The following is a 15,511-nucleotide window of genomic DNA, read 5'->3' as shown; positions in this document are numbered from 1 at the left end:
ACAGGGCTGAAAACGGGCTCCGAGAGGTTCGTTTGCCCAGCTACACAGACAGCACACAGCAGACACCTAATAAAAGTCAGGGCTTCTAAGTGTCAGTCCGCTATTCGATCACGCCACAACCATCGTTCCTAATTGTGGTAAAACTGACAACCAAGTTAGGAAAAAGAAATCAATTTGAAAAAATATTTCACTTTTATTAGCATATATTCTAATACTAGGGGGAAAAGATTTTCCACTGATAAAAAAAGGCAACTTAATTCGAATAGTAACTACATACAGTGCAACTCAATATTAACTTCCATACTGAGGCACTCACTCGTTTTCTATGTCCTTTTTTAACATTTAAGGTACTTACAAACTGACTGGTTACTTTGCTCAGAATGTAGTAAAATTCCAGTTTACCCGAGAGTTGGCAAATGCCAAACCAAATGACTTCGGTCTGTCACAAAAGCTGAAACTGGTGATTTTAAAAACCAGGGAAGACGTTACTCCAAAGTGTGTCCCTTGCTTTTTACTTCACAATAGGGTAGACCGTGCCAAATATGGGAAAATTGCTCTAAGGGTCTTTAAAAAAAAGAAAAAAAGAAAAAAGCTACCGTGAGGCGAGGCTGCATGAACAGGTGGTTCCGCACACCTGGCCAGAGCTCTGTTGGATGGGTGGCACTCGGCCTGGAGGGGACCTAGACGGCAATGGCAGCACGTGGGGGCGGTGGGGGGATGACGACTTCGGTTCAGATGATCGAAACTGGGTAGTGAGAGTGTTCGGGTCTAGAACGCTGCAGGGGGAGAGGGACCGACAGTGACTCGAGGGTCGACCCTGGAGCAGGTCTGCTTCACAGGTGTCTTTTCTCGACACCGGGTGAGGAGGGAACAGTGCATGAACCCCACATGTCTGCTACGCAGTCTCAGATCTGCGAGGCCACAGCTCTCCTGATACAGTTATCTGCCTGAGCCAAGTCGGAGCGTGTGCCACGTACACGGCCACCAGCTGGTCTCGTGCTCTCTAGGCAAATGTGAGGGCTGAGCGCGTATTGCCCCGGGAGCCTGCCCTGCCCGCGGCTCGGGCAGGTGGCCTCTGCGCTAGCTGCGCTGCTGCATCAGTAACAGAGGCTATTAAGCTGTCCCTGATGTCAACAACCAGAATTAGCTAAAAGATTTAGCTGAAAATTTCAGAGAAACAAAAGCATTCTTTGAATGTACGGTTGTCATTTGCTCTCCTGTTTAACATAAACACTGGCTGGCGGTGGAGACGCTGCAGCCGTGGATCCTGATGGCGGTGGCCGAGGCCGCTGTGACATTTACCACGACACACGCGGCCAGGCGTGCTGGCTAAGGCCGCCTTTAAAACCACACGGCTTTTAGATTTTCCTCGAGACCATGCTGAAGACTCAACCCTAAAGCAAATGAGACACTATCACAGCTACTTCCATGATGTCACCTGGAATGTCCACCAGGCGCCTGGAAGGTGTGATGAAGTAGGTGACTGTACGGGGAACCTGGCAACTTGTGACACTATCAAAAACACCACCTTTCACTCTTTTCATTGTCCCCATGTCCCACGCAGATAGACAAACACTTGCCCAGCGGATGCTGGGGTGCTGGGGTGCTGCGGGATGCGCAATTCGACACTTGGGGTTCTTTTCCAGCCGCGTAACGGCAGCACGCGAGGTGAGTGGGGGGTGGGTAAGAAAGCCGCGGCCCCGTCTGAATGAGGGGCACAGGCACGGCGGTACCTCTCAGGCTGCCTTCCCTTCCGCAGCCCCCGGACAGTCCAGGAAGGAGCTCTGCCCAGTAGGGCCGGGTTATCACCTAACTGTGAAAGCGACACCCCTACTCCTCACGGAATGCTCTGGACTACAGTCAATTCACAATGAATACTGCCATCTGTACAAATAATGCTGGTGACAGGCCTTGCCTCATCCTTCGCTGCATAGTCCTGAGCGCTTATTCCCTTTAACAATCAGAGGGACATGGCCAGCGGTCACACTTTCTGGAACCTCCGATGCTTCCCCAGCACCTACCTTGCTCCTTGACAGAGCATGCCAGGAGCTGCTGATGGGACATGGTGAAAATGGAAAGTGTGCCTTGTCCAAACCGTCCCATGTGATTCCCTTAAGCTAAAATGAGCTTTCGACCTAAGAAAATAAAATCCACTCCGAATGGCCCTCATGAAAAACAAAGGGTGACCAGACGCTTAGGGTGGTGGGTAAGGAAGAAACGAGAAAGCAAGAGGAACACAAACCACTTGGAACAAATGGCTTAGAAACACAGATAACAAAAGCCCGGACCCCGAACGCATCTCCGGCAACAGCGATCCTGACGCGGCCTCCGATGGACGAAAGGTGAGTCGTCTGCTCTGGGGGCGAGCAGCGGCGCAGGCAGTGAGTGTCGCTAGGGGAGCTGCGGTCAGGGCCAGGGGCAAAGTCCGCTGCCTGAGGAAATGCCAGGACATCTCCCCGGGCCAGGCCTGGGCCTCTGCGCCCACAGGCCCTCCCCAGTGCACAGGGGACAGCACCAGGGAGCCATCTGGGTGCCAGAAGAATCAGAAGAATCGGTCACCGAATCAAGTGTGCTCTGCTTCAAAAACAATCTAAATCATCACATAATGAAGTATTTTTAAAAACTTGAAAATTCTTATGGAAACAAGAACTGGCCACTTAAATTATGATGGATAAAGATATGCATCATGGATAAAGAAGGCATCACTGATTCTTTAAGAAATATACAGACCGTACAGAGCGCTGGCTTCTTCTGACGAGAACTTACCATTATGGAAAGCACAGGTGAGTAAGTGTGTTTTCAGGGTAACACCACTTTAAAGGTAGAGTGTGAGACTCATCAAGAAAATCTACAAAATTCCTAAAGCCTAATCAAACATTTATTGAGCTACCCTTACTGTGTACAGAACATCGGAGCAAATGGCAGGCCAAAACACAAAAGAAAAATGAACTTATTTCCTGCAGTAGCTTGAAACAACAGAAACCAAACAGGCAACAGAAGAAAAACATAAATATATAAAATAATAGTCTAGAAGTAGGATAGCATGTGGATGCAAAATTATCAGTAAGTAATGATGACGATGTATCAAGAAAAGGTTTCTAAAGATTCAACGGTTATATTGATAAAGTAACAACTGTACTTTAACATGTAAGAATTTATTATGCGCCAGCCAGCGTTCTAAGCTCTTTATAGGGATTACTGTTTTAATAGCCTCCAATAATTATATCATCACTCTCATTCACAAATGAAGAAACTGGGGGTCAGAGAAGTTACATAATTTGGCCAGGGTCACAAGGCTGGTAAGCAGCAGAAAAAGGACTTATATAAACACAGAGTGTGTGACTCCAGGGCCTCTAAACGCTACCCTCGCTCTCGAGTTAAGGAGACAGATGAGAACGTTCTGCATGACAGAGAGAGCCGAGCAAGGCTCATCAGCACAGTCTATCTACGCCGGACGAGTTAAGAAAACAGAACTGTGCCCGATGGAGGAAATGATGGAAACACAGTACAGGTAAACGGCTGGCTTGTACCAGGCTTCATCTGTTTCCACATGTCTCAATGCCATGAACAACCTGCCCTCATACCTCTAATAACAGTCTTAAATTCAACTGCAAAAAGGGGTAAGAAAGCAGATGTAAACTGCCACAGTAACCTTAACTCACCCATCCCACCCCCTAGGCGCTGATAGTCAAAACGCCCTGTGAGCTTGCGTATTCTATGCAGAGCAAGAGGCTGACACCATAAGGTGGGCTGAGGACAAAGCCAGAGCCTTAATACAGCTTTTAAAAATTTTACTATCATAACATTTGGAGCTGCATTAGGTACCGCAAAGGAAATTCATTTCTCTCTTGTAACTCAAACTGAGCATGCCGAACTTTCTTTGAGAATATAAAAACAAATATCGTGGGCTCTCCTTGTATTATTAAAATGAGAAATGAGTTATCACTGTAACAATCAAAACGAGCTGAAATTATGAGAGTAGAACAATTATGCCCCCTGGTGGACACAGATATTGTTACACTTAACGTTTCAATGATCCCTCTGAATATCCAGGGAAAAAAGGGCACAAGAAACAAGACAAGCCACAGAGACTCCACCAGAGTAAAAGAAAACGAACCAGTCCTTCCTACTAAGTAATAAAATACACTTTCTTTATGAACATGCTATTTCTTAATGTAGTTTTCTTAAAATCCCAGTTTACAGAAAAAGCTCCGCCCACCCTCTGACACTCTCGTAAATACTACAAAATCCAACCCAGTCTCATAGATGACGATCTGATCAAGAGGAAATAAGAAATATGAGAACCCTACCACGCCACACATTTAAGTCAGCTTCTGGCTTCTATTCCCACCCAAGCTGCACCTGTGTCCCTCCCCCCGTCCAGCATCAGTTTGCGTGACCTCAGATCAGCTCTGCCCCTCCGTCCTGTGCCTCAGTCTCCACATCAGTCCAAGAAGGGACAGTTAGGACTTGAAAGTGTCTTCTAGGGCTAACACTGTAGGAGTCATTGTTTAAACATTTTAATGTTAAGTTTAATTTTTGGGTGTGCGCTGCATTTCAAGAATCTTCCACTAAAAGGATCAGAGCATCCCTTCGCCCACCTCTACTCCAGGACGCGCACATCTGTGCTTCGTCCAGAAAGGCACAGGTGGACCTCTTGTATGTTGTGACTCATCAAAACAGCTCTCTTTCTCCTGGAGAATGCCCGAAGCCCCTGGGCAAGACGACACCCCATCCCACTGGTCTCTTTCACTTCAAGTCAACTGACTTGATGACTGAGTCCCTAAGTGGGCAACTGTTTACTCAAAATAACTTCAGTGGCTCTCACCTATGTTTTGCTTTGTACAGTGAGCTGAAGAAAGGAACCATGCTCAGAACAGTCTGAACCTCTTCTAATAAGTAAAGACGACATCTTCTTGACATTAAAAGAGAGAGGGGGAAAAAAAGGCTGACACTTTGGTCACCCACAGCCTGCAAACAGACTGGCAGGAAGGACCTTGGCTTCATCAGGAACTGGCAGACCAGAGCCATTTTCTCACCTATAAACAAGAACGCGACCGTTAAGGCATCCTGCTCGACCCTTCGCAAAGCAGCAGGAGTCGAAACATACACGCGTAAAGTACCATTAAAGTTAACTCCTTCATGAACACTCGTGAGATGCAACTAGCCGTAAGAGGAGTGGCTCAGAACCACAGAATCAGTCCAGCAAGACAGAGCACCCCAGGGCTTGCAGTCCGTGAAGGCAGGGTCCAATTCTGCAGCTCCTGGCCCTGGCCGGTGGAGACCAGCTGATGGACATCTTCAAAATACTAGCTCTCGGGCTCCACTCTGTTTTGTATGTCCATGTGTGTAAGCATGTACACGTTTGTGTGTATACATGTGCATGGGTGTATGTGTAAGTTATTGTTATATAATATGACGTGCACAGAGAAAAGCTCACATATGAGGGCACGGCTTGGTAAATTTTCAGAAAAGGAAACACCTAGATCAAGACAAGAACCAACTGTACTCTAAGATGTTTTTATAATGCTCCCAGATATTTATGACGGGCCACTTTGGGAAATCAATGTATTAGAGCATAATATTAACGTGTGGAGACCATGGGTAAAAAGCACTCATCACATTTCCCATTTTAATGAGATAAACATCATCTCGACAAACACCAAATTTGAAGGTTCTGGTGTTAAAAAGATTATGACAATATCAAAACCACACAAACAAGAAGAAATACATTTTGAGGTTTCTGAATTTGTGAGTGTGAATTTCAGTCACTCAAAAAAACTTTCCTTTCAGTGACTAAAGTTCTTTTTTAAATTATCAATTTTAAGTCCACCTCCTGCTGAGGGGTTATGGGCAGGGGAGGAAGGAGACAGAAGGATTTAAAAGCCTGCAAATCCTAGTGGCTCCTTATACCTTCCTCTCAATACATCTCATCGATACACGAGAGCCCAGGAAAGAGGGATCTCAAACGGGATCTGAGAGCCACTGGAGGGTCACAGGAAGTGCCCGAGGATCTGACGAGGCTCTGCCCACCGCAAACTTTCACAAGTCACTTCCCCTTTGGGGGCCTCGCTCTCTTTAGCTCTGAAAATGGAAGCTGCACCGCACGGTGGCGCAGTGCGGGCGGCACGGTTCCCACTGTCAGTGCGACCATTCTCAACGCCTGTTTCTTGGGAGGGGAAGAGGTCTTTATCTAGTAAAGAAATCTGAGCTTTCAAAGTAGGTTGCAGAAGACTGATGTTTTATAATCAACTAATGTGCTTTACAATTAATTATTCCTCACTGATTCAATAACGCTTTTGGCCCTACTGTGTGCCCAGTACTGCTTGTACAGCCATGATTAGAACAGTCTCTGCCTTCATAGACCTCAAAGTCTGGCTAATTAATTACACAAATAATCCTGACTGTCTTAAGTGCCAGCAAAAAAGAATGCACTTAACTGGGAAACGTGATCTGCAGAATCAAGAAAGACTTTCTTTTCTACTGGAAAAGATCGTTATAAATTTCTGCTGACTCATGTGTTGCTTACTCATGTGTTATAGTAAAGAAAAACTGAAAAAATATAGATGTTCAAGAATAGGGACACAGTTAAATAAAGCTATACGACAGGATATTAGTCAGGACCAAAACTCAGTTTAATTTTTAATCACAGGGAAATTAAAGTTCAACGACTATTGTATCCAGTATGATTCATTTGTGCTTAGAATCACGGTGCACATGAGCACAGAGAAACAACATGAAAGCAAAATGTTAATAGTGGTCATCTCCATGCATTGGAGGTGAAATTTTAAGCTATTTTTAAAGATAAAAACAAGCCTATGTATATAGGTAATTTCTTTTCTGAGCCCTTGAGAACACCATACATCACGACACTGTCATTGTATTAAATAATCGGCTCATGTTTCCAACAGCAGGTGCGCATGTTCTTACCCAGCCGCAAAGCGGCGCACTTAACACTGAGGCAGTAGCCGGTGTCTGCATCCAGTCTAGACAACTGAGCTAAAAATGTGCTTGGTATCTGCTGAAGAATTTTAAAGTAAATCTCAGTTACTTCACCTCTATATACATATCGATATGCATCTTTTAAAAATGTGGGCATATTTTTTACAGAACCAGAATGTCATTATCATACCTAACAAAAATAGCAAAATTCCTTGGTATGAAACACGCTATACATATTGTATTGTCTAAAATGTAGAAGTCCGACAATATCAATTATTGGAGAGGACGTGGAGCACATAAACTCTGCATTTTATTGGTAGCAGTATACACCAGTTTGACCACTTTGGAAAATAATTTGGCACTGATCTCTCAGAGCTGAGTATCTACATTCCCGATGGATATCAAGAAACAGGTCAAAAGATGTTCCCGGCAGTATAGCTGTGGTAGTGAAAAGTGAAACAAATGTCTATGAGGACAAAAAAGGATAAATTATGATAACAAAATGAAATTTTTTAAGTTTAAAAGGATGAAGATAAGACTCACTGATATGATTAAAGGGTAAAGTAATCCTTGATTTTAATGGAGTGCTTCCGCTACTGTGTAAATTTAGCTCTATGTCTTTTCCAGTAAGTTTTGTAAAGCACTTACGAGAATAAAAATGATAAAAATAATTTTCGCACACTAAAAAAACATAATTTTAATCACAAGCTTTGAGCTTCTTTGATAGTCATTTATATGTATAAAAAGTTGAAAACTAATGCCAATATTAGCTTATCCTATCCTTAGCCTTGAGTCAAAGAACAGGTGAGAATTCGAGGTACACTCTCCCTCCTGTCAATCAAACAGGGCAACTTTAGACCAGCGGTGCCCAAACTTTGTGGCACCAGGACCTGGTGCTCCTGTGAGAATCTAATGTCTGATGACCTGAGGTGGAGCTGAGGAGGTGACACCGGCGCTGGGGAGCCGCTGCAGATACCGCTGAAGCTTCTCTCGCAGGCCTGCCGCTCACTTCCTGCCGTGCGGCCCAGTTCCTAACAGGCCACCGGCCAGTACCGGTCCACAGCCCAGGGATTGGGGACCCCTGCATTAGACTGGAAGTTAGACTGTAAGCTACACTGGGGAGGGACTCAGACTGTCACTCTTGCATTCTTCCAGGTCCCGGCACATACGTGGCCTCATGAATCTCCCGAGTGAGTGAATGGTAACCACAAGGTGAGTGGCAAAGAAGGAACTGAGAGAGGAGTCCCAGCGACCCCAGGTGCAGAACAAACGGCCCCAAGGGCTGCATTTGCCAATTTCCTACAGGAGCGTCCACACCCCCAGCATTTTCTCACTCAGCGGACGAGTTCACGCACGGTACAGATGCCAGCAGAGGATAGAGGGAGAGCTGAGCGGACGCGGCTCGCGGCTCACGGCTCGCTGGCTCCCAGCCCAGTGGAGAGTCGCCGAGCACGCGCCGCGGGTCAGTGGAATGAAGGCCATGAGGAGGTAACGCGTGCTGGTCTCTGCCGTACCGTGATGTCCCCGAAGGCCTCTCTGGTAGTGACACTTAAGTGGCAACCAGGAGGAACTGAGGGAGTGAGCCGTGTGGACACGCGGGAAGAGAACCCCAGATAAAGGGAGCAGGTTTCGGATGAGGTCGGGAGGGCGGAGCGGGGTCAAACTGCGCAGGGCCTCGTGGCCGCCGGCAGGTCCCTCGGCCCCTATTGACAGTGGGCTGGAAGCCACTGGGGCGCTCTGAAGAGACACTCCTGACACTGACTGCCGTTATAGGAAAGTCTAGACGTTTACCACTGATTTGAAACTGTCACACACCACACAATCCTGAAAACGTGTACTGAAGTCTAACGTGCTCATGCAGCGACGACTTTTGCTTTTGACACAATTTGAAACTCTATGTCTAGCATGTTAGGTTATTTTGCTCTTTAGTTAATAGACATCCAGCTTAAAAAATCATCCCGCTCGATTGTCTTGGGCACGGCTAATGAGTTCCACTTTTGTCTATTTTAACACTGAGATCTGCGCTTACCATTGTACCAGTTTCTCATCTTTACAAAATAAAAAACCGCAGACTTAACTAACTGCAAAAGCATTGATTATATAACCTATAAAACACGTAACGCATGCAGAGGGAGACCGTCTGCCTCCGGGTGCCGAGTCACCTCACTAATCTCCCTCTGTGCCTAAGGTGACCCCATCGAGTGCAGGAAGTTTGCTGCTTAGGGTCGGATCCCGTGGGCGGGGTGAAGCCCTAATGCGGGCTTCCCCACTAGCTCCACTTCATCTCTTTCAAACTCTACCTTAAAAAGAATCAAACAATAAAAAGTCACTTTTAGAGTATTCCTTCTCTTCTCAAACTCCCCTCTAAGAATTCTCGCAGGCCACCGTTTTGGTACCTCTGACTGCACTTGCTCTGGTAAACGTCTTTCCTTAAGACAGGAAAGTGAGCCAGACCCGGAACCAGGACCGGCCCAGTTTCACACACACTTCTGTCGACAAGATTACCTAGTCAAAAACCCTCTGGCGATTTCCTGTTACTAACACGTCCACTTCGTTTTGCTAACCTCCGACTGCTTCTTTACATAAAACCCAAACTTTTAAGACGTTTCATTGCTTCTCGAGTCCCCCAGGACACCATGTGTCACAGCCAAGCAGGTCTCCAAAATAAGGCCCGCGCTTCCGCTCTACGCCCTCGCGCTGTCGAATGCAAACACTACGCTTCCGTCTGCGTGGAATGCGCTGCGCCCTCGCGCAGCCCGCTCTCGTTCATTCCTCAACACGTCACTCAAATGGCGACGGCTTCCAACACTCCCTTGGTTCCTACCGAGGAAAACACCGCCCTTTCTACGGCCCCGAGGGGGGCATCGGGGCACAAAGTACACAGGAGACGCTCGATACTAGAACAGTATTAGAACCCACTGTCCGCTTCTCCAACTAGTGAACACTTGTGGCTTCTCTCGCTATCCGCCCACGCTCCAGATTCCACACGATTCAGCCTCACTCCCTCCTGATGCCCACGTCACTGTCTCGTCCAGCAGTTTTCCACAATCATTTTGTACACTATTTATAGCCTACTGTTCTCATCTATGCTACTTGAAATTATTTACATTTCCTCTACATGAAATGTGTCTCTCTACAAGGCACATTTTCCAGGAACACCCCAAAGGTTGTATTTCTTGTTAAAGTTTTACTTCGACCCGGCCCACAGCGAGCAGTGTAACATCAATGATGCTGTAGGTTGTTAATCACGGTTCATCAGATGAAGCAGCACATGACGGCAGGCGCGTGTCACCACGACACTGGAGCCAGAGCCCTCGCCAGGCTTCTGCCTGGCAGTGGGGCCTGAGGCGTCTGACTTGACTTCTCCCGAGCTCGGTTTTTACACTTGAAAAGGAAGTGCTGATCTAGAGGAAAAACATATAAATCATTTGTTTACATGTTCATTTCCCCCTTTCTCCACTAGAATCGAAGCTCCTGAATCGCTCACGCACGGGACACTCTCAGGCAACTAAGCTGCGCAATCAAAACATGAATGAAACCAATTCTCACTAAATACACTCAGATGACACTGAGATACTTTTGGAGAGAACTTGATACCAAGTCTAAGATTCACCAGAAGAATAAATATATGAGCCAGGGGTGAAGTTACAGGGATTTACCGAATCCAGCAATTCCACTTCTGGGCGTATACCCAAAAGAACGGAAAGCAGGGTCTCACAGCAGCACTATTCACGACAGCCGAAATGTGGAAAACACCGAAGTATCCACTGACAGATGAATGGTAGACAAAATGTGGTATACAGCCACATGACGGAATATTTTTCAGCCTTAAAAATGAAGGAAATTGTGACATGTTAACAACATGAATGAAACTTGAGGGCATTATGCTAAGTGAAATAAACCAGTCACACACACAAAAATAACCCCTCAAATACTGTATGATTCAACTTAAACGAAATACCTAGAATAGTCAAATCATTGAGTCAAAAAGTGACATGCTGGCTGCCAGGCACCGGGGGAGAGGAAAGCGTAGAGCTGCTGAACGGGGAGAGTCTCCGTTTTGTGAGATGAAGGGCTCTGGAAGCTGGCTGCACGGCAGCACGAACCTAAGAACACTGAGCCACGCACTTAAGAATGGTCAAGGTGGACCATGGTCTGTCTTCCCAAGGATGCCATACAAATGGAATCACGTGGTATGCTACCGTCAGGGACGGGCTGCGTCACCAGGCCTGGGACTGAGCGTCGTCCAAGCTGTGGCACACACCAGCAGCCCCTTCCTTTTTGCTGCCAGGGGGTGCTCCGCCATATTGGGATACTGCGGTTGATCTGTCTGCTCACCTGTCGAGGGATATTTGTGTTGATTCCACTTTTTGGCTGTTACAAATATTTATGTAAGAAAAATGGTTAAGATGGTAAATTTTATGTTGTTTATTTTACCACAAATAAAAATAATTTTTAAAACAATTTTATAAGAAAGAATACAGTGCTAGGGAGGTTTTAGAAAATAGGCACACACACTCATACAACTCTTTAACATGAAACATGGAAAAAAAATCTATAAAATTTAAAATGTATGTACTATTTGATCTATCAACCCCAATTCAGTGATGTTCTCTGCAGCAGTGTTTAGAAATGCTTAAACTATGAAACACCCACATATGACCATTAAAAAAAAGATATGTTTATGTTTATAGAGACTAACAGACACCCAGGAAATTCACATAACAGCGGTTAACTTGGGAGATGTAGCACATTTTTTGCTATTTTATTTTATTTAGTGTGTATGTATTCCTTGTTGGTGTAAAAGAAAATAAGTCATGCACCTATCAGTAGCCAAAATCCAGAACACGGACACCACCACACGCTGGCGAGGCTGTGCAGCAGCACGGCCGTCATCCGCGGCTGGAGGGAATGCATATGGTGCAGCCGCTTCGGAAGACAGCTTTGAAGTCTCTCACAGAACTAAAGGTGCTTTTAAGCACACAATCCAGCAAGCCAGCTCCTTGGTGTTTATCCAAAGGAGTTGAAAACTTATGTCCACATAAAAACCTGCACACAGATCTTTATTGCAGCTTTACTCATAATTGCAAAAACCTGGAAGCAACCAAGATGCCTTCAGTTGGAGAACACATAAACGGTGGTCCATCCAGATAATGGAAAATTATTCAGCACTAAAAAGAAAATGACTTATCAAATCATGAAAAGACATGGAGGAACCTCAAACGTACATTATTACTAAGTCAAGAAAGCCATCTGAAAAAGACTATACGACTGTATAATGCCAAGTACATGACATTCTGAAATAGGCAAAATTATGGAGACAGTAAAAAGATCAGTGGTGGCAAAGAGTTAGGGGGCTGGGCGCGACGCATAGGCAGAGAGCACTGAGATTCGGTATGATACTATGGTGGTGGTACGTGTCATTTACATGCGTCAAAACCTAGAGAATGTACAACGCAAGAGTGAACCCTAATGTCAACTGCAGCCACTGAGGGATAATGGCGTATCAGTGTAGGTTCACCGACTGTAACTAATGTACCCGTCTGTGAGGGATGTCCACAGTCGGGGACGCGGGTATAACATCCTGACAATTAATTACATGTTCTATGGAAACTTCAGAGGTATTTCATATTAACTCTATTAAAAAAAAAAAAAAAACATAAATATTGTATTTTGCTCCTTGTCCTAGGAACTAGGGGTTTATCCTAAAGAAATAAGAATGTTCACTATAGCTTTTTTTAAAAAAAAAAAAAAAAAGGAAGAACTGAAAGATTTCAAATATCGACCAACAGGAAATTTTGCTGTTAAAAAAAAAAAGAAAAGATTAAATTATGATACGCCCAGGTTTGTTAGTTAAAAACTGGGTAATTGTAAAGGTGCTGATAGAACCAAGTCCCACACATACTGATAAGAGCAAACTGCTGAACAGCTCAGATTGTGATAAAACGTTTTCATATTAATATACATAAAAATATCGGAAAGCATATATGTCGTAAGCAGTGACTATAAGGCTTTAACTGTCCACATTATGCATTCTATATTGCTTGAACTTTCTACAACAGCATTTGTTATTATAACCACAAAATAATTACGTGAACATGCAGTTACAGGGAAACCAGGGGCCCACAGGCGTCCTGACGCGGGGCTGTCTACCTGCTGGAAACCCGCGCACGTTCCAAACCACCAATGTCTGCGTGAAGTCAGAACCAGCGCTGGGCAACCGGCACTGCCACGGGCTTTCAAAACAAAAAGAGGCAAGTGGAAAAGGTGGAAAAGCTTCTTTTTCACCTACACACTGGGGGAAATGACAGATGGCAAAGATCCAACCATGTGAGCTCGTCTGCGTTAACACTGTACTTACATTTCAAGGCCTACAACTAGACGAGTCATGGAATGTGGTTCCAGAGTCTCGCACGCTGGCGCCTGCTGCAGGGAACCACACTCACACTGGGGCAGGAAAGCCGATTCCTGTCAGCCCACCATTCCATCCCTAGGGATCTAGCCTAAGAAATCACTAAAAACACAGCAAAAACAACAAAAAGAGGTCAAAGCTTTATGGTTCGTTCAGTCCTTCACTCAGCCTTCTTTTACAGAAGCAACACAGTAGGAACTATCTAAGCTTTCAATAGAATAATGGTTAGATACACGGACAGATCCACGTGACACACTATGAAAATGCGCACAACGTGGGAAACGTTCTGGAAGGTCAACGTTCAGGAAGACAACACGCAGACAGGTACAGCAGGCCCTCAGATAACCTCGTCTTGTAACGCTGAGGAGAAAATGCAGATGGGCTCCCGGCCGGGGCCTCTGTCCGTGGAGGGAGCACGGTCTCCCCAGCCTCGTGCGTTTTCCCTCCCCCATCACAGCGGTGTGCTCGCGAGGTGAATGGCGCATCTGCATTGTCCCAGTGTGGGTGGCGGTACGTGGCCCTGAGATGGAAGGGCGTCCTGTCTAGGGTGGTCCCACCTTGTGCCCTGAGCCGCCAGGGACAGGCTCCAGCTACCTGTGACCCTGACCTGAGGTGGGTGAGCTGATCTTATTTGTTTTTATTCATCTTTCCTCAATGTCTGTAGAGCTCATGTGCATTTCAATGTTTACTATTAGAAGTGTTTGGGGTCATTTAGAAGTTTGGTGGTGTCTTTGTGACCAGAAATGTGCCGTAGGAACTTAACTCTTGTCTGTACCAGTCAGCCCAGGATGCAACTGGTTACACGTTGTTTTGCTTATAGTCGCAGTTTCTAAGAACTTACTGATGACGTCAAGTGAGGATTTGCTGTACACACCCACGTATACAGAAATACCCTCAGCTCACCTACATAAATATGCATGGAGGAAGGACAAGGATTGGAAAAACATCCCAAACTATTTAACAGTTATCTCTGGATAATGGCTTAATGAGTCAAGTGTTTCTTTATACTTTTCTGTGTCTTTTGAACTTTCAGCAATATATAAATGATACTTGTAGACTGGTTTTTAAAGTTTAAAGTTTTAACCAATATGCGAAGGGCTTACTTTAAAACTGCAAGTTTATTTTAGGCAATACCAGTATTTAAAAATCTATTAACTTTTTATTCTGCTCTTTTCTTCTAGGTCTAGAAAAAAATAAGATAACATTAAAATTAAATTCTGACTTCAAAGATGCCAACGGGTAATACAATAGCAGGAGGCACTAACGCAATCGTGAACTGTAATAACAGGACAGTAGTTGAAATGAAGAGAAGACTGAAGATTAATTAACTCGACCCGAGAGATGCGTTTAGAACACGAAGCAAGGGGAAGAGTCTGCGAACATGGACACTACTCGCGGCTCTACCGCTGGCGCCCCGTGGCACCATCGCAGCCTGCTCTGAATTGTGAAATGCTATCAATAAAACGGGGACAAAAATTTCCTCTCGGTTACTGTAAAAACTGAATATTGGAGCACAGAAGCATTTTAATCCAGTGCTTGGCATGAAGGCTCACTATCCTTAATACTCAGTTCTGGGTACTGTAACTGAAGACGGGCATTGTGACCAACTGCGACATATCCAGGAGGGCAACAGGCGTGACGAGAGACCCCAAAATCTAAAAACCACTTGAAGAACCAGGTAGGTTTACCCTGGACTGGGATGACAAAGGAGGTAGGATGACTGAACATCTGAAAGACTCATATGTGAACAGACTTATTTAGCAGATTCAGGAAAACAAAGCTTTACAAGTTAGACTTTTACAGGCAGACTTCAGCTCTGTTAGAAAGGACATGTTCAAAAATGAAATAGATGGTTTTTTGTAAGTTACTGGAAGGGGCGAGAAAAAGGAAATACTTTAAAAGTCCTCCCCGGCACAGTAAAGACATCAGAAACTCCAACACACGTCCTGCCAGTCTGTCCTCCATTCCAAACTCATTGAGAAGCAGCTTGATGGAGGAAATTAAGGCACTCTTAAATCAGGTTACACTGAGATTATTTTATTTTTGCTAAATTTAGCATTACTAAGAGTCATCAAATTTGGACCAAAAAAAGATTCTCGTTGGTCAAAATTAAACATGTGTAACATACGAGCTCTTTCCATCTTAACATGCTGACTC

General features: G+C 45.0%; 1 protein-coding gene across 1 annotated transcript in view; it reads right to left on the bottom strand.

The window, feature by feature from the left end:
* The window catches only part of RCOR1 (REST corepressor 1), a 35,965-nt gene that overhangs the window by 19,232 nt on the left and 1,222 nt on the right, over nt 1-15,511 (bottom strand). The gene's annotated exons all lie outside the window — the stretch shown is intronic.

The sequence above is a fragment of the Pteropus alecto genome, unplaced genomic scaffold, assembly GCF_000325575.1.
Source record: "Pteropus alecto unplaced genomic scaffold, ASM32557v1 scaffold8, whole genome shotgun sequence".
NCBI lineage: Eukaryota > Metazoa > Chordata > Mammalia > Chiroptera > Pteropodidae > Pteropus > Pteropus alecto.
The sequence above is the reverse complement of the archived record's forward strand: the minus strand, read 5'-3'. Positions and strand labels throughout refer to the sequence as shown.